The sequence below is a fragment of the Anolis carolinensis genome, chromosome 3, assembly GCF_035594765.1.
Source record: "Anolis carolinensis isolate JA03-04 chromosome 3, rAnoCar3.1.pri, whole genome shotgun sequence".
Lineage (NCBI taxonomy): Eukaryota > Metazoa > Chordata > Lepidosauria > Squamata > Dactyloidae > Anolis > Anolis carolinensis.
The window spans coordinates 213,870,843-213,895,368 of NC_085843.1; the positions used below are offsets into that span (position 1 = coordinate 213,870,843).

The 24,526-nt window shown below is 39.2% G+C and overlaps 1 long non-coding RNA gene across 1 annotated transcript; it reads left to right on the forward strand.

Moving 5' to 3' along the window:
* The first annotated feature begins 335 nt into the window (after nt 1-335).
* On the forward strand, nt 336-22,997 carry LOC134297745 (uncharacterized). Its single transcript, XR_010004608.1, has 3 exons — nt 336-1,851; nt 21,711-21,899; nt 22,272-22,997. It is a non-coding gene; the product is annotated as an uncharacterized LOC134297745 (long non-coding RNA).
* Nucleotides 22,998-24,526: the final 1,529 nt, after the last annotated feature.

The window sequence follows — 24,526 nt, forward strand, 5'->3', positions numbered from 1 at the left end:
TGAGGTTGGCTGGCTTGATCACAATGGATGAGTTGTTGTGTTCTTGACAAAAGAATGTTAAATGTTTCTTTAATGATTGTGGATTATTCCCTGAACAGGCAATTCACTGGCAGAAGTCATAGGTCTGAGATGAATGCTCAGCAGGTGTGCAGGAGAGAAAAGGCAATATGGAATTTGACTGGGCTGAGAGAGACTTGAACATTTCTAGTTGCAGTTAACTGAACCTGACAGATGAAAATGAATCTGTTGCCAGTTTTTAGAAGTCAGCTTGCTGCCAATAAGTCTATTTGTACATTTATGAAGAGAGCAAATATTTCAAAAACACCATAGCATAACAACAACTCCAAGTCAGTCATGTGAAAATCATCTTATCCTTTTCTCTCCCCTCCTCCTCATATCTTTTTGGAAAGAAACACCGGGAGTTGCTTTTGTGATTGATTTCATATGGTTTTATTCTGGTTTGTTTTAACTTAGCACCAGGAAAACTACAGTCCATCAGATTTTCAATAATTGTTTGTGACGGGATTTTAATGGCATGCTGTTTTGTTGATTTGCTAATATCTATATTTTAATGAATTTAAAATGTTATTAAATTCGATTTTTTAAATTTTTCTGAAAATAACAAGTACAGATTTTTAAAAGTACTATCCCAGAAGACTGGAGAGCATCAAATGAGATACCACACATTCTCTGTTACATACAGAACCCCTTTTGTCTCAATTTTATTCTTCAACATTTCAATATTTTTAATATTACTAAAATTGTCTTTCTAAAATTTGTTTATGAGATTTGTGAAGGTGTGTTATATTTTTAAGAAACAGTATCACCAACAGAATTGTGAGCAGAGACAGAAAAGAAGTTTGGTGTTTGTTTGTCAGAATTATCAGTCTTTGAAACAAACAACACTTTCATCTAGAGTTGGGAGATAAATTTCACTTAAAAAGAAGTTCACAACAACAACAACAACAACAACAACAACAACAACAACTTATTTGTTACTTGCCTCTCATGGCTTAAGACGGAATACCATATAGTTTTTTTTTTTTCGTGTCAGGAGCAACCGAAGTTGCTTCTAGAGTGAGAGAATTGGCCGTCTGCAAGGACGTTGCCCAGGGGATGCCCAGATGTTTTGATGTTTTTACGATCCTTGTGGGAGGCTTCTCTCATGTCCCCGCATGGAGCTGGAGCTGATAGAGGGAGCTCATCCGCACTCTCCCCAGGTGGGATTTGAACCTGGCAACTTTCAGGTCAGCAACCCAACCTTCAAGTCACTTAGCCCACTACACCATCTGGGGGCTCACCATATAGTTAAAACACACAGATAACATATAATACTATACAATCAATATTAATAAAATGTAGAGTTACAGCTTGTAACATTGGCTTTTTTACAAAATGAAAATGTTCAGTTTATGCATACTTTAAAAAAGAAGTCTCATTACCATAGCTTTCCCCCAGTTTTGTGCTGTATATGTGATTGTGGCATGTGGTTAGAAATTAAGACAAAATCAGAATTGATATGCATTCATAAAGGAGCTGGAGTTACCCCATATTTTTTATTGCCTTTTTAGCAGTTTGTCATTACATTTATTTCACTGAATAAGGATAAACAAGCAAGAAGACTGTACTATTTCCTATTGTAAGAGGACACATACAGGAAAGAGTTAAATAAAACTGATGATTTTTGCAGTACTACCACCATCTTTTTAAAAGTTAAACTTGATTTTGCAAAGCCGCATTTTATGCTGTTTGAGCATTGAGTAACTCAGCTTCATGTCTCAATTATTTAATTCCAAGTCTACAGAGGGACTCTTAAAATAACAGCTTCATGGGCCCTACGCCAAGATTCAGGTTGGTAGAACACATTATGGACTCAAAGAAAAGCAAATGTTGACAGTTTAAAAGAGTGTAACTTCTTCTCTGCCTTTAAAGCTGCAGGAAGGGGGAAGAAACGAGAGTATGATGTGAGGATTCTATATTCTGCCTTCTTCAACATTGGAAATATAATAATGCTTCCCAGCCAATTAAATGGTGGAAAAGTGATTTTAAAAGAAATGCTAGATCTGACCTAGTTGGTTTCATTTAAGTTCTCAAAGTGATAAAAGAAAAGGAAAAAAAATCAGACACTCACTGAATATTTTTTTCAATTATAAGAGGAGAACCATTCTTAAGGAGTACTTAGCAATGTAAAAATGATGATCTCTTTTCTTAACTCTCTGTGAAGTAAACGACTTCACATCTGTTTGCTGTAATATTTAATGAGCTTTAGTTATCTCAGGACGGAGTCTCGTTCTCCTAACAAACACTTCATCTTACTGTAATTCCAGACTCTGATGGATCAGCTGTGAGAGTCAGGAGTTAGGAGAATCAATTACATCCCACTTGCTGCTACTCCCAGTCACATAGGTCTTGCTGCAGATTCAATAAATTACTGAAAAATGCATCACTTCAGCAATGAATAAGCATTGCTCCACTTTCGACACAGCAGTTTTGTATGCAATAGATACACCAGATTTTTCAACTTTTATTAGGCTGTTTAAATCACAGATATCCTTAAATACTTGTGCTTCTGGCTACCTCAAGTGGAAATTGTGCAGTCCTCCAGATATTATGAGATTGCAATTTCCATTCAGTCTTATACAGCACAGACAGTGCTATATAAATGCAGTTCAGCAATGTGTTTGGAGGTGCAGTTCAGCAGTGTGCTGAGTGGTACAGTTCCCTGGTCTATTTCATCTATGACCTTATCCTTAGACAGAATGAGTGTGATGGCTACCTCAAGGCAGGAGATGTTGGAGGAATGAGGAGATCCATAAAGTGATTGAGAACATTGGCATCTAGCCCTACACATCCCTAACCCAACTTGCATACAGGTGTGATGGAGAACACTTGATGTTACAAGCAGTTCCCAAGTTACAAAGAAAATAGATTCTACAGCTTTGTTCTGAAGCTGAATGTGTATGTAAGTCAGAACAGGGACATATATTTTGGTACAAAATGATGTACTTGGTGCAAAATGATGTACCAATTGTATATTATTCCACAGAAATTGGTGAAATGTTATCCAGATATTCAAAATAAATGTTGGAAATGCGAGGAACATGAAGGAACTTTCTTCTACATGTGGTGGATGTGTAAAAGAGCCAAAAACTATTGGAAAGAAATTCAAGGAGAAATACAAAAGATGTTAGATATAAACTTACAGCTAAAACCAGATTATGTTTTGTTGGGAATTATAGAGTTTGAAAAAAAAAACCAGATAGACTATTGAATTATTTATTGACGGCAGCTAGAATAAACTATGCTCATCAATGGGGAACAAAAGAAATTCCTTCCAAAGAACAACGGACGTCTAAAATATTGGGCATAATGTCTATGGACAATTTAACACACTAACGGAACAAACACATAGAAGGACATAGAAAAACAACGGACTGAACTTTAATAAGAGATTATATGAGAAAAGGAAAAATAAAACTCTTACTAGAACTAAACTGAAGAAAACAAGATAAATTGTCCCCAGGAAAGAAATGAAGAAGGGGACAGTAAAATAAAATAAAGGACCATGTATAAATTACAAAATACCATGGTGAAGAAGATTGGAAGTTCTTTTTTGTCTTTTTGTCTCCTTTCTTTTCTTTACTTCTCAATGACGTACCCCTGATACCGAGTAATTTTGTTGGTGATTTTTCTCTCCAATATATTTTGTATTTCTGATTCACCAGACCTCCCCCCCCCAGCCATATTAGATACCCTTGACTATTCCCAACTCTAACTTTATCTTATTTTTATTTATTTTCTTTTAACTAGATTGTATATAAGAAAATTAATAAAAATCATTTATAAAAAAATAACAGGGACATATTTTAAGTGCAACTGCAGTCAAAAGAATATATGTTTTAGCTTTGGATAGAGTAGAGAAGGGTTAATACCCCTGTGGTTTTGTTTTGCTGTCTGTGCCCTGTCCTGAAGATTTCACCTCACTTTCTGTCCCTGTGATAACTGGATTTTAAAAACTATGGCTTGTTGTGAAAGCAAGAGTTGGAGAGAAAGCTTCAGTAGAGACACCTTTTGTCATGCCCATCAATTGGGGTTCTAAATTTGCAACCCCCTTTCTTCAGAAGCTTTGTCCTCTGGTTAAGGAGAATACCCAAAAACAAACTGTCTCTTTAACAAAGAAAAGGTTTATATGAAGGTATTTACAAATACAGCAGAGTCCTTGGGTTATTTAGCTGCTTCCACACGGTGAATAGTAAACAATAAAATCCTTATCTCCAGATAAGACGCCACAGTCTTGTTCTTCAGATGTTGCAGCAACAATACACCTCCGGGAACTCCAACTTGGACAAATCAGCTCCAGCAACTCCAGCTCAGCATTCAAAGTTCAAACAGCCTCCAACCAAGCTCCAACCTCAGGCCTCAAACTCCAACCTTGAGTAACAAAAAGTTAAATTAATTTCCCTATGCACTGTCATGCTTATCCTGTGCTCTCCTCCTATGTCCATTCAAGGAGCAAAACTCTTTAGTGGGAGCATGGGGCCCAGGACTGAGAGCTTTGGAAAAGTTACTTTACTGGACTACACTTACAACATGGCCAGAATGCCTTGTGGTCTTAATAAATAAACAGAACCATGAAAAGATTCGGAACATTGGATAGAATAGGGCATTTATTTGTTTGACTCCATGCTTCATAAAGAACATATTAAAGAGATGATCCTCTGAATTTATTCTATTGAGTGTACTACAGGGGAAAGTATATTTTTAAAAAAGAAAATGCCAAACCCTCTGCCAAAATTAGGCATGCTTAAGTCTCACTGCTGTGAATGGAAGAGAGTTTAGGAGGCTCTTAAATAGCCAAATAGGAAATAGGAAAGCTTGGAAAAGTTCACGATGCTTGGGAAAATGGAAGGAAAAAAGAAAGAGAGGCCGACCAAGGGCAAGATGGATGGACAGTATCCTTGAAGGAATTGGGGGCGGTGACGGCCGACAGGGAGCTCTGGCGTGGACTGGTCCATGAGGTCACGAAGAGTCGGAGACGACTAAATGACTGAGTAGCAGCTAAATAGCCAAAATGAAATCAATGCAACATAAAATGCTTAACTTTGGCTGGATTGTGGCAAATTATTCTTATATGCAGGAAAAAATGGTACCACCCCAACATCAGTGCAATACTCACACATTATTTAGGAAGTGAGAAACAAATTATTTAATGAATAGCAAAGTCTGATAAAAAAAAATGTTAGGAAGAAGTGTTAACCATCTTGCCAATTCCAAAGTCACTTTATATAAGTGACATAAGTAAGTCAAAAAGGTTATATTTATGAATGAGCCATCAGTTTTCATTGGAGAGAACAGTCAGCATAATCATGACCTTCTAAACGGGCTAAAGCACTGTAACAGGATAATTTTTATGTGTAAAATATTGGCCCAATAACAAATGTTCCTATCAATTCATCACATTCCCTTTTCCTGGCAACCTTTAAAGGAATTCCCAGCAGTTGTTCAGTGCATAAGCCCTACTACTTGCCTCTTATATAGTTGTGGCAAAGTCAACAACATATCATCTGCTGACTTGCTCTTGTACTCTAGTATAGCAAAGGGAAAAAAGTGTGGCATCTCACCAGTGCAGGGTCCATTAAAAGGTGAAGGCATTATTCTTCAGCCATCTAACCCAGGCAGCATAGCTTTCAGGACCACTCAGCTTATGGTAAGGATTTTTCTTTTTAAAAAATACTTCCAGTATCACTATGCCCTTATATAAATTATGTGGAATACCATGCACTGCACTTACAAAAGGATTCTGCAAGATTAGAAACAAAAAATGATCACTGGAGGAAAGACCCTGTGTAAAGAAATATGCACTATTTATGGTCTATAAATTCAGGCATGGTACAGATAGTGGTTAAGGAGATAATTTTTTGTCTTGCTTCTTATTTGAATCAGAAGTCATCTGCTGAAGCCAGATGATTGGAAAGTCTTTACAATATAGAGCTAAACTATGAAATTAATTCAGCTATGCTAGATGTAGTCATTGCCATTAACTTGGATCCCCTTAAAAGAGAATAACAATAATTCAAGGACAATCCAGCTGCCAAGAGCTAATGCCAGTAGTTATAATGAATTTCATCAATTGTTGAGAAATACACATGGGAAACTGCTATTGCCATAATATCCACATAGTGGGCTTCACATAGTCATGCATATGAGCAGAAGAAGTACCAGAATGCAAGACTAGACATAGATTTGAGTATTTTTAAAAGAAAATTAACCATGACAAAATGAACTAATGCTCAGTTTTTGTTATTTATTTCTCGTGTCAGAAACAAACCAAGGATACAGGTTGTAATGTATTTGCAAACATAGAGATTTTTTTAAAGAAAAAAACCCTTGGTATTAATACTAAATGTCTTTTGCCCAGTAGCTGGCCACTTGGAGTGCCTCTGGTGTTGCTGTTAGAAGGTCCTCCATTGTGCATGTAGCAGGGCTCAGATTGCATTGCAGTAGGTGGTCTGTGGTTTGCTCTTCTACACAGTGCATGTTGTGGACTCCACTTTGTAGCCCCATTTCTTAAGGTTGGCTCCGCATCTCATGGTGCCAGAGCGCAGTCTGTTCAGCACCTTTCAAGTTGCCCAGCCTTCTGTGTGCCCAGGAGGGAGTCTCTCATCTGGTGTCAGCCACTGATTAAGGTTCTGGGTTGTAGCCTGCCACTTTTGGACTCTCGCTTGCTAAGGTGTTCCTGCGAGTATCTCTGTAGATCTTAGAAAGCTATTTCTTGATTTAAGGCATTGGCGTGCTGGCTGATATCCGAACAGGGAATGGGCCGGAGATGTCAATGCCTTGGTCCATTCATTGTTGGCACTGTTTTAATGTAATGAGGGGTATTCCACACTGGGCATGCATATTCAGCAGCAGAGTAGCAAAGAGCAAGGGAAGAAGTCTTCACTGCATCAGGTTGTGATTCCCAGGTTGTACCCATCAGTTTTCATACAATTTTAATCTAGCGCCCATTTTTTGCTTGATAGTAAAGCAGTGCTTCATGTTAGTCAGAGCACAGTCCAGGGTAACTCCCATGTATTTTGGTGTGCTGCAGTGCTCCAGTGGGATTCCTTCCCAGGTAACCCTCAGAGCTTGAGATGCTTGTCTGTTCTTAAGGTGGACAAAACATGTCTGTGTTTTAGATGGATTAGGGATCAGCTGGTTTTCCCAGTAATAGGCAGTAAGAGCACCTAAAGCTTCGGAGAGCTTCTGTTCAACCATTTCAAAGCTCCCTGCTTGGGCGGTGATGGCACGATCATCAGCATAGATGAAACTCTCTGTCCCTTCTGACAGTGGGTGGTCATTTGTGTAAATGTTAAACATTGATGGAGCAAGCACGCTCCCTTGAGGGAGGTCGTTCTTCTGTTTTCACCATCTGTTTCTCTGACCCTGGAATACAACAAAAAAGCTACTGTTTTGTAGTAGATTTTCTATGAAGCAGGTGAGGTGGTAGTCTTTTGTGATATTATAAGTTTTTCTCAGGAGAAGGCGATGGTTTACAGTATCATAAGCTGGTGACTGGTCTACGAAGACAGCTCCTGTAATCTGCTGCCTTTCAAACCCATCTTCTGTGTGCTGAGTCAGGTTCAACACTTGTGATGTGCAGCTTTTACCTTTCCTGAAGCCAGGTTTCTCCAGAATCAAACATGGATCTATTTTTTCCATAGTTCTATTCAAAATAAGTCTCTCCAGAACTTTGTAAAGATGGCACAAGGAGATTGGTCTATAGCTTTTTGGGTCATTGAGGTCTTTACCTAGTTTCAAGATGGCTATGACTCTTGCTTTCCGCCAGATTTTGGGAATCTGACAGGATGCAATGCAGTTGTTCATCATCTTCAGCAGCCAGCACCTTGCTTTTGGGCCAAAGTTCTTAATTTGTTCCATTCGTAGATCATCCAGGCCAGCCACTTTGCCATTTTTACATTTATTGAGGGCCATGTCCAATTCAGTAGATGTAAAAGGTTCATGAAGGTGGTTGTTTTCATTATCTGGTTGTCTGACTATTGGTTTCCTTCCTACTTTGATGAAGAGTTTGGGTTTCCTGTTCTTCAGAAGTTGATGCGCTATCTGATCTGCCTTTATGTTGGCATGGGTGTTAGTTTGTGAGGGACCATTGCTCAGCAGTCTTAACAACTTCCATGCCTTCTGACTGCTCCTGTCCATGTCGACTTCTGTTATCAGCTTTATCCACTGTTCTTTCTTGGCTTCAGAGCTGAAGGACAGGATGCTCTGCACTATCTGGAGAGCTTGCTCACTAAATGAGTCTTCATTGTGGAGCCTGTAGTAGTCTTCCAGCAAGGCAACTGTATCAGGAGTAATGCCCTGAAGATAGTGTGTTCTGCAGCCTCTCGGTATAGAGGCCCATGAGCAGGTTTTTACTATTTTGATAAAGAACTTGTATTCCTCAGGGATTGGGGTGACTGATATGCTCTTGTCATCTATCATGTCTGAGAATGTGGGCCAATCTGCCTTTCTGAAGTTGAATCTTTGCTTAAATCAAACTTCCAGAGGCCTTATGGTTGGGAACAATTGGCATACTATTGGCCAATGCTGTGTGTTTGATATTGGTGGTCCCACTGATTTAGAGCATTGCTTCACAATGCTGTTGCTCACAAATAGGAGGTCTGGGTTATATCCTCGGTGCCATCTCCCACTGTTGTAGGATGATGGGAGCTTACTATCGTAAATAAGTGATAGTTTATGCAGTTCATCCCAGGAAAGGACAGCCTCTCCATTTTTATCCTCCTGAGCATAGCCACATACGTGGCTATGGTTGTTAAAGTCACCAATTACTACAGTCCTGTGATGCCTATCAAAGTTCTTTGGAGAGGAGAAACAAAACTCTTCATTTGGGAGTTTGTAGACAGAGGTAATCATGATGTTTTAAGATCTACTGTTATAACCTCTATATTGTTTTCTTCGGTGTTATGGGCACTGCTGACTTGGAGGCCTGGTTTTACAAAGATAGCGCTTCCATACTGAGCATGTGGTCTTTCTGCCACTGAGATCATTCCTGGGACTTTTGGTCATTTCTGTTGCTTATCCTTGTGTGTTTCTTGGACACAAGGCACGTCACAATTCTTATCTTGGCACAGTTCATAAAGCAGCTGTTCTTTGGCAGCTGACATGCCTTCGATGTTGATTGAGATTATTATCATAGATGGTCCTGAAAAGGTCCATTGGCTGATTTGTTTGTTTGCTTGCATGTTGCAAGTTGCACGTCACTTCTGTTTGTGAGAGAATCTGCCATCTACAAAGATGTTGCCCAGAGGACGCCCGGACGTGTCACAAGCCTGCGTGGAGGCTTCTCTCATGATATGTAAACATTTCTGCCATTTTTACACACCATGGCAAATGTCATGTGTGTGGGATAACGTAATAGTTTTTATAAATCTAGTTAAACTTTTCTGCATAAAGAATTAATGAGTAGTCTACTGAAGAGTCCAGGTGAAATTTTGACATCTCTTGTGACTGCTTCTTCTTATTAACTAGATTCATTTTGCTCATTTAAATCGGTGACCTGTGCACTTTCATTTGTCTCACAGGGAGTTGAAAATATTGAATAATTATGGCATAAAAAGTGCATTTTAAACGGCAAGTATTAAATGATGGGTTTCTTGCAATTTGCCAAGAGGGTATTTATCTATACATAGCGGAAGATAATTAAAGAACAAAGCAAAGAAAATGGTCAGTTGCATGAAAAGTGTCAGCACCCTTCTCTTCTAATATTCTTCAAAAATGATAGTATCACATGTACAGGATGGATTAGGACTTTATCATAACAGTGTGTTGTCTTACAGGAATCAGTTGTTGAAACAAATGGGAACATACTGTCAATGTGCTGGTTTGAAAAACAAATCAGAATTACACCTGTCCTCAATCATGCTATTATGCTTCTTCTCTCCCCATCCTCCCGTTTACTGTCTTGTCTCTAATATTATCCCATCATGCCCCCCCCCCTTTCATAGGCTTTGTTAAATGGGTTTTTCTAACAGCAAAACCTTTTTTATAGTATCAGAGAAGCAGATGCAAGTCACTTGCTCTCTCTTTTATTTATTTTAATACCCCATTCTATGTCAAAGGGGACAACTCTGCTCATAGAGGGGTATGGAATGATCCACCCAAAGGAGGAGATGTTGGATTATGCAGGAGGGGGTGGGTGTTTCTTGCAAGAAGTGAGATTAGAATTAATCTTGCCTCTCCCTTCCTTCAGGTTCACTCTTCAATGCGCAAAACCTGCATAAAACCATTCTCAGCCTTCTTCAGAATTGTGAAAGGGAGGCTAAGAGGGAGAAGGCGAAGCATGTTCACTCACTCAAACAGTGGTATTTGGAGCCATTGATGGTTTTTCTCCATCAATAAAAGTGCACTCCATCAATGATTTAAAAGCAAAGCTGCAACGGGAGAGACATGACATCATGTGATAAGTACTGACTAAAGACATGATTATCTTGCTGTAATTGTGATCGTGTGAAAAAGTCCTTACAGAATTGTCAAGTCTTTGTGGCATCCTGAATGCAGCAGCTGGTGAAGTTAACTAAAACCCAGCCTTTACACCAACTCTTTGAATAAAAGAACAAGGTGTGGGAACAGATAAAAAGAAGATAAAGAAAACATTGCTTAGTCAGTGCAATCAGTTGGAAAGAACATGGAACTTCAATTGTCATTATTCAGATTCATTTAAGAACTTGAAAGTTCATCCTTTTGCCATAAATGACAGCTTCAAAAACAATTTATTCAAACAATGTGTGTGTATGCATTTTTTAATGTTATTTGCTCATGTAGATCTGTCTGTCTCACTAGCTACAGATTTGATTATTCTACCTGGTCAGATAAATTTTTAAAAATGCCAATAAATATTAAGCAAATAAATATTTCAAACAAATTAAACTATTAAATAAGTCCAGCAGCCAGCATGTCAAGAAAAGCAACCAACTGCAGGGAGGAAGATAAAAAGGCAAATGACAGCAGGAGTCTGGTTAGATAGGTTAAGCTTTGCCTGGAAGCTACAAGATAATAAAGGTAGCTTCAAGTGCATTAGCCATGAGATAGAGTTTTACAATTAATCCAGAAACACAAGAAAGATCTCTCAATTGGACCTTCTCTATTAGATATTCTGAGTTCAGCGGAACCTGGGCAAAGCTTCCAATGATGGGAAGATATCCCATGAGAGTTTATAAACTCATTGAATCCTGTACAATTTTCAAACCATCTTGAAGGGCAGCATTACAGTAATCAAATTTAGAGTTTATCTCTCAAGGCAGGAACGTTAATTATGGCCTGACTATTTTAAGCTGTTTTTGTGATGTAGAGAACACTTTCCATAATGTATTGTGTCTAAATTGTGAGTTTCTGGTTTATTATTTATCATGTGGACCCATTAATTTTTTTATTATTAATTTAACTTTGCTTTTGCATTTGTGTAAGTAAAAATTGTGTTGAAACTGAAGAAAGCAATATAACAACAACAATGGGTGAAAGAATTATCTGTGTACCAGCAGCACGAATAATGCAATGGAGAACTCAGTTCACTGCCATTTATTTTTCTAATCTGTTTGTCATACCTGATTTTTCATTTTCATTTATGTTTTAGTCTCATGTTTGAGAACGGCAGGAAAATTAGTGATATTTTAAAAATACATATTTTCTTCCCATTTCCGGAGAGATGTGTAGTTGAATTTTAAACATTTTACTTATAACTCTTACTATTTTCAATACGGATAGTTTCTTGCTAACTGCATATGACTAAAAGATGATTTATGTTTTATTTGAATTATACTTTGGCCTCCCCCAGAAATGTCCTAAGGGAGTTCACAATAGGCAAAATATAATAGGATTTGAGAAGGTGAAATCGCATAGTAAACAGATAAGGTGAAAATCAGGTATAGCAGGGAAACATATTGAATCTCTATAAGACATGTTTTATCAGAGTCCCTGAGGGCTCAGCGGGTTAACCCGCTGAGCTGCTGAACTTGCTGACCGAAAGGTCGGTGGTTCTAATCGAGGGAGTGGGGTAAGCTCCCGCTGTTAGCCCCAGCTTCTGGCAAACTAGCAGTTTGAAAACATGCAAATGTGAGTCAATCAATATGTACCGCTCCACCAGGAAGGTAACGGTGCTCCATGTAGTCATACCGGCCACATGACCTTGTAGGCGTCTATGGACAACGTCAGCTTTTCAGCTTAGAAATGATGAGCACCAACGCCCCAGAGTCGGACACTTCTAGACTTAATGTCAAGGGGAATCCTTTACCTTTACCTTTTAAGATATGTTTGAATAATGCCTTCACCTCTTAATGGACAGCTATCTCAGTAGAAGCTAGGCAGTTCTCCTTTAGGAAGGCAGGTGAAGAAGTAATGGAAGCAGTGAAAAGACCTACTCCTGTATCCACACAATATCTCAGATATACAGTGGGCTCTTGGGTTGTGCTGGGGTTTAATTCCAGGACCCCATATGGATAACAAACCCTATGGGTGCTCAAACCCCATTATATACAGTGGTGTGGTAGAATGGTGTCCCTTATTTAAAATGGCAAAATAAGTTTTCCTTTATGGATTAAGAAAAATATTTTCAAGTCATGGATGATTGAATCTGTGGAAACAGAGGGCCTACTGTACTTGGGATGCAGAAAAAGACCTCTGACGAAGTTCTTAGTACTCAAGGAGACTGACGGTGAAGAACTGCAATGACTAACAGGGTGAATCTACAATGCCATATAATGAAGTTTCAGAATTCAGATTAACTACATAGTGGTGCTTGCACACAAGATTTAAATGCACACTGAAGTCCACACACACACACACACAAAAAAAACCCAGGCTTTCCCAGGGGAGAGCTGTGTCTACATGCCATCCCGATAACAATCAGGATGGCATGCAACCACCTCAAAGTCCCTCCAAACAAGCCCTTATCTGACTGGCATTATTTTCGTCCCCACATTCTTCTGGTGCAAGGAGATGGTTGGGGAGAGACTCGCCCCCTCCCATCTCCTGGCGCATCATTTCCTTGTGTTAGAAGAGTGTGAGGAAGAAGATAATGGTGGCCAGGTAAGGTTTTTTTTAAAAAAAAACTTTTAAGGGCTTGTTTTTGGGATTTGGAGAGAGGGGGTGGGTACCCTCTTGGTTTTTCGGGCTCCTGGAGCCCCAAAAAGCAGAATGGCTGTATGGATTGGGCCCAGGGATCGTATGACGCGGTCCCTGGGCCCAATCCACATAGGGCCCACAAATGGTAAATCCAGATCTTATCTAAGATCCAGATCTTACCAGGTGTTTAATTGGAAAACAAAGCATGAATCCTGCTCTGGTAAAACCAAATAAATTCAGTTTCACCAGAGGCATTGTTTGGATGCTTCCAGTTAAACCGAGATATGTCTCAATTTTAAGACCTGTCAGGATGGGCCCTTGGCAAACCGAGACAGTGTTGAATTCAAATATCTCCCATCCTACTAACAATGGGGATTATATGTCCCTGGACTTGTGAGAAATTTGGATCTGGAAAAGCTAGTTCTGTCCTTGCTATGCACCTTTTATACAATTTATTTTGACTTTTCTGCCAGCTGATGGCAGCCAGCAACAGAAAATTGTGTCAGCATAATTTCAGTTGGCCAAAGGACAGTTCATCCTACACAAGAGGAAAAGGTTTCTGTTTGCTCCTAACCAAACCACTATGTTATAGCTGTTTAGGACATACAAAGAGATAACCAAGACTATGAATAGGTATCTTGTCTCAGTTCATTTCCTCCTAGAATTTACTAAAACTTATGACACAGACAATGAAATTTACAAAGTCCATCGCTAGTGAGGAGGGAGCAAGCTTGTTTGCTACTGCCCTGCAGACTAGGACGTGGAACAATGGCTTCAAACTACAGGAAAGGAGATTCCACCAGAACATAAGGAAGAACTTCCTAACTGTGACAGTTGTTTGGCAGTGGAACTCTCTCCCCTGGACAGTGGTGGAGGCTCATTCTTTGAAGGCTTTTAAGCAGAGACTGGATGGCCATCTGTTGGGGGTGCTTTGAATGAGATTTTCCTGCCTCTTGCAGGGGGTTGGACTGGATGGCCCGTGAGGTCTCTTCCAACTCTACAATTCTATGATTCTATACAGAAGTACAAGAGTTTCCATTCAGTACCCTTTGAACAAATGATCCAAAAGTTGCCTGTGGGTAAATGAAAATTGAAATTTCAACAATCTTTAAACAGAACTTTTAAACTGTTGCACCAAAACAGTCAACATGGTTTGACTCTTTAATTATATTTCCCTTTTAACTTTATTTACACTAGTCCATAATTGAAGTTTGCAAATTAAAATGATGATCATGATGTTAAAAACATACAAAAGATCAACATTAAAACAGATTCAAATTATTGACAGTGTTATAATAATTTAAAACTGACACTTGAAAAGGAACACAGTAATCCAGCTGAGATCTATCAAAGTCATATCTCATGGTGGCCAAAGTGTTCTTGCTTAGTTTAGATATGCTCACACTTCCTGAAAAATGTGGCATTCTGAATTGACATTTCTCTTCTTTCTTTTCACACTTTTGTAAATGAGCTGAGGAGTTTGAGAAGTGACTCTGTTAACCTCTATCACAAGGTAGGCTAACTCTGTTCTAGGAAAAGGTTCCTATATTTTGATAGCTACAAAGGCCACTATGATGCTTAGAACCAGTCCATTGGCTGTTTTATTTATGTTTCAATCATACTGCTGGAAACCTGTTTTCTAGTGTACGGCTCTTGTAGAGAAATGCTTCCATTTCAGGTATATATGTGGGAAGAATGAATTGTGGAAAGGTATTTTATCCCCAGATACCTGTTAGCACTGTGCTTTTGGTGTCTTGTTTAATTTAATAGATTCACAATCATGTATGTTCTACCTCTTTTACTAGTTCCTATGCTATATTATGAGCAGTTCCTTGAAAGAGAAAGAAACCTAAGATGAAGCAAGCCTAGCAGTTTGGCTGTGGAAATGTCATTATGATCACATTTATTAACACAAATGTTTGCTACAATAAACATGGGGAGTCTGAATGGTAAATGGATGCTCTTTTAAGCATTTAGGATGGCGTATCAAAAACACATGATTCCTTTGGCTTTCTAGTACATTTGACAAGCTGTTTGAATCAAGGTCATCTTAAGAGAATTTGCTGCGAGAGTTGAAGGACAAGGTGGCAACCTGCCTCTTTCCCATGCTGACAAAAAATGAGTTACCTCAGTAACTAGTTATATTTTGCAACAATGATCTGAGATAATGTTAAAATTTGCATATAATTTGTTTGTTTGTTTTGCCAGTAATTGTCAGGGTTGCATTTCACTGCTTTGCAGTACACCATATCGTGTTTCCCCGAAAATAAGACAGTGTCTTATATTAATTTTTGCTCCCACAGATGCACTAGGTTTTACTTTCAGGGGATGTCTTATTTTTCCATGAAGATGAATTCACATTTATTGTTGAACAATTATATACTGTACAATTATATATTGTCATCACAAACCAGCATAACCAGACAAACTGTGAATCATATCAAGAATTTCTTGTTATTACCATTATTTCCATGTACAATACTCTATGGTATGTACATTTACCAATCCCGCATACTCTGGTGTTTTGTTTGGCGGGCATGCTTCCAAACAAAAACGTTGCTAGGTCTTACTTTCAGGGGAGGACTTATATTTAGCAATTCAGCCAAACCTCTACTAGGTCTTATTTTCCGGGGATGTCTTATTTTCAGGGAAACAAGGTAGTAAGAGGCATGTTCATTATCGTTAGCCTTTCATTTCACTGGGGTTAGGTGCATAGGATCACATGGAATTGAAAAAAGGCTATTTTTGCCCCGAGAGAACAAATCTGTAGAAATTTCTAGATCTTCCAACACAACTGCTGGGTCAACATTCACTATGAATGAACTGGTAGTCTGAATGGATTTATAAAGGACTCAGATTACAAGATTGGGACTGGTTTTATGTCAGTCATCCTAACCCAGGCATGGGCAAACTTCAGCCCTCCAGGTGTTTTGAACTTTAGCTCCCATAATTCCTAACAGCTGGTAAGCTGGCTGGCATTTTTGGGAGTTGAAGTCAAAAACACCCGTAGGGCCGTAGTTTGCCCATGCTTATCCTAACCGGTTAATCCTATGCAACTTCAAATGAGTTGATGGGAAAACTGAAAGCCATCTCCACAAAACTGTGCATGAAAACAAACAGACTTTAATGTATGTTGCTGTTGTAGGGATCACCTTCTCCTCTCTCTCTCTCCTTCCTTTTTATGGCACATTTGCAAGCATCGGCAGAAGTGAAAAGTGGCAGTCAGGATCACTTTAGAGCATCCATACTGCCATGACAGAAATAATGCAACAACAGAAAGTGTAAGTGCCATACCCTATCCCTGGGCAGCAGAGCCTAGGGAAATTAGGATGCTTGTGTAAATAGTGGTGGCCAGTTCCAATTCAGGCATTAGAGGTGAGCAATTCGACCAAAGGGCATGCCGTTTTGGGGTCCATTTTCAGCTAACCCTTCATTCTATTTTCTGGGAAGTTACTGGAATCAGAAGGGGGGTTGCCATTTTAATTCGGCAAAGGTTCTGTCCATTGGCTGCAATGGGAAACTTTAAAGGCTCTATCCTCAGTCATTTCAAGGCATATCTGCATGAAACCTACCTCATTTTTAGACCCCATTTACAAATGCAGGCCTGGCAAGTTTCAAAACAATTCACCAATCTACTGATTTCTTAGAATTATTTTAAGTTTTTACCATAATTTTTTTTTTTAAATAAGACAAACTGGAAGAGAGGGTTCTGGGTATTGTAGTCCCTGGTTCTGTCCATTCACAGCCAATCAGAGCATGGACACAACCAAGCTTTTTATTGACTGGGAAACAAAGAGAGAGAGGAATTCAACTCCCATCATGCTCAGACACTTTTCAATGCCTGCTCCATGCAAGTGCTGTTGGGAACGCGTGTTCCTAGCAGGGCCCTTTCTGTAGGAGGAGCCTAGGAATCTTTCCAAAAAAGAAAAGGACAGATGCTGCTGCCGCCAAGGAGGGAGGAAAAGAAACTGCAATAATCCCATCTTCTCCAGGAGCCCCACCGCAGACCCTGGCTCAAGTATACTGCAGATGTAACTCCATCCTCTCCAGTAGCCAATAAAATCCGGCTCTCTTAATTCGTTTTGGCCAGCTTTTCAGTACCCCCCCTCCCTGTTCTGGTTTCAGAGATTATATGAAATGGACCACCAAACCTTACAAATCATTTTTGTTCAAACTAATTTGGACCCAAGCCTATCAGGCACAGACCAACTGTTTTCATGTGCAAACTTGCAGGCCTGTTCCAGAGCATTATCCAATTTTGCTAATACGGGGAAAGACCATATTAAGCAGCCTTGTTCAGCTTTGCAGGTGAATTGTCTCCATGTGTCATGTGCATACCATGGAGTCCACTTTTCCCTGTCCTGGGATAGGTCCATATAGATGGGCCCTTAGATTTCCAGCAATCAAATCAAACTTCTTTAGAAACTATATAAAGTACACTGCACACAATTCTGAATAGTAATACTCCAAACAGCAAGCATGAGCATCCAAGGCTGCAGATATTTTGGACTGCAACTCACATAATATCTTACCATTTGCACTGCTACCTTTGGGCTGATGGGAGCTGTAGTGGAAAACCATCTGAAAGGCCACAATTGATCATTTTTGCTCTTTGTTAAAACTGAATAATTTGACTTCAGCATTGTGACAGATTGACACAATGTGTAAGAAAAGCAGCAGCTTTTAAAAAGGTCTGACACAATTACAGCACTGAACACTTTTTCCTAGTAATCACTCTTCTGCATTAGCTTGGAAGATTGTATCTTTACTTTATTTAACTCTCTTAAAAATCTATTGTTCACCTCTTTGTATTGATTTTATTTCTAACAAAACTGCAGTTAATTTTAAGAGGAGAACTATTTTTGAAAAAGAAAGCTCTGTTCTAAAGCAATAGCTGTGGTGAAAGCAACATAGTGAGAGGCATATTTTCTTCCCTTCCCTTCAAGAATTTAGATTAAAGATGTAAAGCTTTGTACATTTTATTCTCTTAGACAAGAACGAAATATTTTACAATTTCCCCCTCACTGCAAGAAAGTAATTGAAAAATGTGCTGTTTTCAGAAGTTATTCGCAACCTGGAATATAGTATATTTAAAAAGCATATTTTCATTTAAATGAGCATTTTTGGCAGAGAGAAAAATCTTGTGTGCAAAATTCTTTATTTCTAACAAAACAGCACTTAATTTTTAGAAGAAAACTATTTTGAAAAAGAAAGCTGTGTTATAACGCTGCTTTACTATTTTCCCTTCGCTACATGAAATTAATTGAAATATGTTCTGTTTTTAGAAGCTATTCACAACCTGAAATATAGTCAGTTAAAAAAAACACCTTTTCATTTAAATTGACATTTTCAGCAGATAAAGAAAATAATATGTGCAAAATTTTAAAAATGCTACTTCCTTTGCAGTAAACCTGTGGGTTTTTTTCCTCAAATGTGTTATTTTTGCACAGAAATGCCTATTTTCTTCATAACAAAAATCCATGTGTATTTTTCACTCAGAATATATACAAAACCACAAAGACTTGGGATTCTTCTCATCCTGGTTTCTTAACTCAAGAAGCCTATTTTAACCCATCCCATATTTTCTAATATTCTTTCCACCTTTTTTAGATTTTCATTTTTGCTACTAATCCCTAATATCACACCTGAAACACAGAATTGAAATGGACCTAAGTTTCATCTAGTCCAACCTCTTGCCAATAAAGGAATCCACAGCTAAATAATCTCTCAGAAGTAGCCATGTAACCTCTGTTGAAAACAACCCTAAGCCTTTGATAAGTGGCCATTTACTCTGTGTTTCAATAAAAGAGTTTCCACCACCTTCCCAAGAAATCTATTATTCCTTTGTCAAACAGCTCTTACCATGAGAAAGATCCTCCTAAGGTTTAATGGAACTGTCTTCCTTTTAATTTGAATCTGTTGTTTCAGGTCCAATTCTCTGGAGCAAGAGAAAACTAGCTTGCTCCATTCTCTAAGTGGAACTCTCTCTCCCGGGCTGTGGTGGAGGCTCCTTCTTTGGAGGCTTTTAAGCAGAGGCTGGATGGCCATCTGTCGGGGGTGCCTTGAATGTGATTTCCTGCTTCTTGGCAGGGGGTTGGACTGGATGGCCCGTGAGGTCTCTTCCAACTCTACTATTCTATGATTCTATGATTCTACAGAATAGCCCTTCATATGTTTAAAAACGCCTGGCCTACCACCTTTCAGTCTTTTCTCCCCCCCCCCCCCGCATCTCCGTTAAACACACCCACATCCCTTAATCATTTTCTAAACCCTTTACCATCTCAATTGCTCTCCTTTGGATGTTCCTGTCTGTTGCTATTTTTCTTAAAATGTGAAATCTAAAGTTTGCATAGCATTCCAGGTGAAATGTGAAAAAAGCAGAATGTTGTGCTGCCATGTACCTGCAAGTCATTTTTTATTTATTGTGCCCCTGAAGTAAACCATTCACAGAGTTGTCTGGGCAGGGGGAGGGGGTGCCTTTGCCTTCCTCAGAGGCCAAAAGAGTATGGCTTGCCCAAGGACACCCAGTGGGTTTCCTTTCCAAGTCTGAACAGGGATTTAAACCCTGGTCTCCAGAGTAATAGACCATGTTTATATGGGCACTATGCTCCCAAATGGATGGATGGGTGGGAATTGGCTTTGTGGCATTTATATGTGATGTCAAACTGCATTAGTAACAACAACAACAACAACAACAACAACTTTATTCTTCTATCCCGCCCCATCTCCCCAACGGGACTTGGGGCGGCTCACATGGGGATCAAGCCCAGCAATACATAATAAAATACAATCACATAAATACATTTAAAACATATAAACATAAAATCATATAACACATAATACATTAAAACATACTCAAAACCAATAGCTAATAATTTTACAGTGTAGATGCACCCTCAGTTTGATGTTGTGATAGAGGATGGCTTGATTTCTCCATCTTTCACAGTTCATAGAATGTTGTGAAGAGGGAGGAATACAAAATAATTTAATTTCAGTTGTAGACATTTGCTTGGTGATCTTATCATCTAAGAAGATGATAGTAATTGTTGGTTAGAGAGCTAACCAGCTGAGAGAAAGATGGTTTTAGCTGGTTAAAGTTTTGATCAACTGAACTGAGAGAGGCAAGGAAAGAGTGCTATCTAAGCTCAGGGAATGTTTTGGGAGTATAAAATTGAAACTAAACACATTGAGAAAGAGGGACACACTAAAAAGGAGAAACAATTTGGTAATCTGATGTATGCAGAGAGCAACCATGAAATTATATATATATATATAAAAAACCATAATTACACCAGATCAATAAGAAGCACATTAACTACTGCTGGAGATGTGGCATGCATATAAGGACATGTTTTCATTTATGGTGGGAATGTCCCCAGCTGAAGAATTTTTGAAACAAGATATTTAAGGAAATTGGTATTATAGGACTAAACATTGTCCCAGATGCTAGGTTAGCATTACTAATGGATGCCACAAAATTGAATTTAGAAATGACGAAGAAAGAATTGGTGATTATTCTACATACACTGATAAGGCTTATAATTGTAAGGAATTGGAAGATAGTAACCAATCTCATGCTGGAAGCACAGTATGGGGAGGTATGGAAATTAGCTTTAAATGACAAATTATCAATGGAAATGAGGGTACTTAGAGAGGAAATTAAAAGATCAGAATTTGATTCATATTGGTCATTTTTCATTAAATACATTTTTGAGAGTGACAAGAAAAAAAAACAATACAACCTCATTGGACAGGAATTCTGGATATGACATTTGTTTATTTGTTTATATATTTATGACGAAGGGAATGATACTTGTTCAGGCCTGGGTGGTGGGTCAAAGTGTTTGTAAAATGCATGTTATTTTGTATACTGTTTATATTGAATGTTGCTAACGTAAGTGTAAAACAACAAATTAAAACACACATACCATCATTTCTTTTGTGTGTGTTGTGTGTGTGTGTGTTGAACCACAAGCATATTTTCTCAAGGGCCTCACTGGATGTGAGCCATGCCAAACAGGAGTGCACACAGCAGTATATTTTTGTACAACTTTTCTGTGATACAATTGAGTTATGGGTTTTAAGGAAGAGTTAAAATGGGACAGTGAACAGGTTAGGAAATAAGAAGAAATTTGGGCTCTGTCACAGGGTGGCATCTGCAAATTTGATGAACATCCCCTCTATTCCATAATCCAAATCATTTATCAAAAGGCTGAGCAACATTGGCTCAGTTCATCACTGTCTCTGGAACGTGTACTGAGTGTCGCTTCCATCTTTTCCATTTGATCCATGCAATTTCCTTCCAATATATAAAAGGATTGAAGACATACCCCAGAGGGAAAGAGAAATCTTCATTTTAACATTCTGCTGCTCAGCTTGGAATGTATATCAGTAAGTTTTTCTTGTCAGTCCATAGAAAGCAGGCAGAATGGCAAGTGCTTTGGGTATAAATGTGCACAAGTGTGTGAACATGCAGACAAATTGGTTGGCAGCGTGCTCATATGATATTGCACTCATTTTTAGTATGAGCAGAGTATTGTCAGAATCATTTTTGTGATTTATGCTAATATAATGTTCCATTATCCCTAATCAAGGTATTTTTTTGGATCCATACACAATGGAAGGATGGATGGAAAAGCTGCCAACAGAGAAAGTTACACTGCTGGCTCCAAAGCAGCTTGGGGGAAGACTCCCTGTGTTGTCCCATTGGCACTGTTGTCCCCATCATCCTTTTATTTGTGCCACTGTTTACATTACCACCCTCACCACCAATACTGGTATAGGTAAGTCATCATATATGGTTGATGGATTCATTCCCCACCCAGTGGCCCATACTTACCTATCTAAAATAGAAAAGATATTAGCCCTGGCTCAGTACTAAGTAAAATGACTACTGATTCCAAAATGAACTATTGGTAGATACTAGATCAGTCTATTTCCACTTTGTGCCATTTTCCTTATGTTCATTCATGATTCATTCAACAGGCTTTTAGGAACTGTATGCAAGAGCTTTTTAGCCAATTGACTGGTGTTTATAATTTGTCTATTAATAAATGTATTCTAAATGTTTTCAATAATGTGGATAGTTTAATTGTTATTCAATATCCATTTGTTTAATTGTTATTCAATATCCATATCCATGTTTTTACTTACAGAATTAGAAAGTTGGAAGAGGTGTTATAGGCCACCAGGTTCAACCTTCAGCTCAGCAAAGGATTTCCAGTTAGAAAATCCCAGCAGGTAGCTTTCCAGCCCCTTTCTGAAGACATCCAAAGAAGAAGATCTCACTACCTCTCTAGGCTGCAGACAAGCAGGCACATGTGCTTTAAGGAGCTTCATATCTTCTACTCTAGAGGAGAGCTGCTTGGCTGCAGGAAGGTGCACACTTGAAGGAGGCTTCTTGTTTAGAGCTTTTTTCTACTCTAGAGGAGAGGTGCTCAGCTGCAGGCAGGCATGCTTGCATTAAGGAGGCTTGCCAGGTAAAGCTTCTGCAGGGCCAACAAATTTTTGTTTGTGAGAGATAACAGTTGGATGTGGTGTTTTGTTCAGATCAATGTGGTCTTGAGTAGACTTGTGTATTTCTATAAAATTGCTACACATTTCTGTTTGTTCCATTTGTATGGCCCCATTTACGTGTCTGTCTGCTGCTTACAAAACCAGCACCCATCCAAATGAGATCTTTCATTTCACAATCAGAATATTGAAATGCATTCATCCCATTGGTGGCATTGGGCGGGCTGCCCAGGCTCTCCTTCCACTCAGTTTTAGGGCTAGAGAATCACCACGCATGGAGGGAATATCTACCACTTTTAGCCCTCCAACTCTTACAAGGTTTGGGTCCTCCCTCGAATTTTAGAAATTTTTTCTTTCTATAAATAAAATCTCCTTAAAAAACATTCCCTCTTTCCCTGCTGGTCCAACCCTCTAATGTAAGGACTTAAGATACTGTTGATTCTGAGAGGTCTCACTCTTGATCTGCCTGCGGAGGAGACCTGCTGCACCCCAGGGCTGCGTGAGCACTGAAAACCAGACAGAGACCAATACACATATAATATCATTATTAAAACAATTATAAATCCAGGAATGAATAGGTGGAAAGGTTGAGCAGATAATAGTCCTTTATGAAAAGGTATGAATTAGTCCAAAGAATTGAAGGGAAATGTCCAATATTATTGTCCAAAGTCCAGAAACTGAAACACACTCAAAACTGTTGGAAAGTTCTTGAGTGAGGAAAAACAAAGAAGCAAGACTGAATAACAAAGTCCAAAGTCACTAGGAAGTCTTTGATATCAAGGCAGGAACGTGATGAAGCTGAGGCAAAACTTGGTTCAGGAACAAGGCAAGGAAGTAGACTTAATCCGGATCTACTCAGGAGTCGCGGCTCGGCTTGGCTGCCAGCATCTAGAAACTTGGCTTGGAAGAAACAGGAGCTAGAGTCGGTGAACCTTTCTCAGGAAATAGCAAAGTTGACACCGTGAAGTGTCCACGGTACAAAACACTTTTATGGAACTTAGATTGATCACAAACAAGAAAAGTCAAACTCCCTAAAGGTTCCCAAGGAAATATCTTCTATCCATTATCCCCTTGAGATGCCAAGCGGTTACTCCTGCAGAGTTCTTGTCTCTCAGATCTCTGGTGATGCAGAGACTCCCTTATGTTGAAGGACACATTCTCTGGGGAACTAAGAACATCTGGTTCCACCATGGGAGTAATATTTTCACTTTCTCTCCCAATTAAGGAATCATCTGAGCTATCAACAGCTGGCAGCTGTAATTGGAAAGAGCTCTGTGGACTAGGTAAAAAGTCAGAATAAGCTTCATCCTGGTCATAGTTCATTTCCGGATCAGTTTCAGAAGCCAAAGGTGGCTGGGGTATGACAAGACCTGAGCTTAAAGACAGGGGCGTAATACACCATTGATTCTGAGAGGTCTCCCTCTTGATCTGCAGAGGAGACCTGAGGTTCAAGAATAAGCAGGCTGCATGGCAGGCACTAAGGCAGGCAAGAGGCAACAAGCGTGGCAGGCAGAGGAATGAACAGCAGGAAAGCAAACAGTTGTGTGATGCTTTCACTTTCGTTTCACTGCTTCATCCGTGTGGGGAGAGGATTGCTGTACTATGCAATACAAATGATTAGGGGCCGGGCTGTGGCGCAGCTGTTGAGCAGCTGCCTTAAATCACTCTGACCATGAGGTCATGAGTTCGAGGCCAGCCCGTGGCGGGGTGAGCACCCGTCAATTAAAAATAAAAAATAGCCCCTGCTCGTTGCTGACCTAGCAACCCGAAAGATAGTTGCATCTATCAAGTAGGAGATAAGGTACCACTTATAAAGTGGGGAGGCAAGATTAACTAATTTACGACCTGGAATGAGGAAGTGCCGTCAGTGTGGATGATGAAGCAGCTGCTCCCCCCT